The sequence below is a fragment of the Gregarina niphandrodes genome, assembly GCF_000223845.1.
Source record: "Gregarina niphandrodes unplaced genomic scaffold scaffold00014, whole genome shotgun sequence".
Taxonomy (NCBI): domain Eukaryota; phylum Apicomplexa; class Conoidasida; order Eugregarinorida; family Gregarinidae; genus Gregarina; species Gregarina niphandrodes.
Window position 1 is genome coordinate 252,342 of NW_011645784.1, and position 772 is coordinate 253,113.

The window sequence follows — 772 nt, forward strand, 5'->3', positions numbered from 1 at the left end:
CGCGCCTGAGCAGACCACTACCACGCCGCCCGCGCCTGGACTGACCACTACCACGGCGCCCGCGCCTGAGCAGACAACTATGACGCCGCCCGCGCCCGAGCAGATCACTACCACGCCGCCCGCGTTTGAACAGACCACTACCACGCCTGGACTGACCACTACCACGGCGCCCGCGGTTGGCTCAGTTGTCACAGGTGCGTCGGAATAGTAAGTGACCGGTGTGCGGTGAAGAGAACAGTGTCCCCGTGGCGGGTGATCGGTGCAGGGTTGCATGCCAGGGGTGGATGGCCCCGTGGAACGGCTTCGCAGCTGTGAGTGGTTCTGGGATGTGGCCAGAGCAGCTCAACGCCGACCAGGGAAAGCAATCGGCTCGGTTAATTTGTGCGTGCTTCAGAACAAATGGCAACCCAGTTCATTTTGTTGAAATTTGCCCAGTTAGCAAAGCTTGCTTGGGCAGAATCATCCACCCAGACGGTATGGTCAAATTTTAACAAGAGCTACGATCAACTATAGAAGTAGATTCATCGAGAACAGTTCTGTAAAAAAACTTGGCTTTGGAACCAAGACAGAACGGATCCCCCTTCGAGTCGCTCTGTATTTTCCCAAAAGAAGTCCTGGTCGACCGCAAACATAACAAAGGCGCCTACGACAGATCACGGCCCTGAGAACGTGTCCTCATATTCATACGTGGGGCTGCAGTTGAACTCACCCTGGCCCCGCCAATACCGTTTACCGCGCCGATTTTTCCCGCCACTCAACTCCTCCTCGCTAA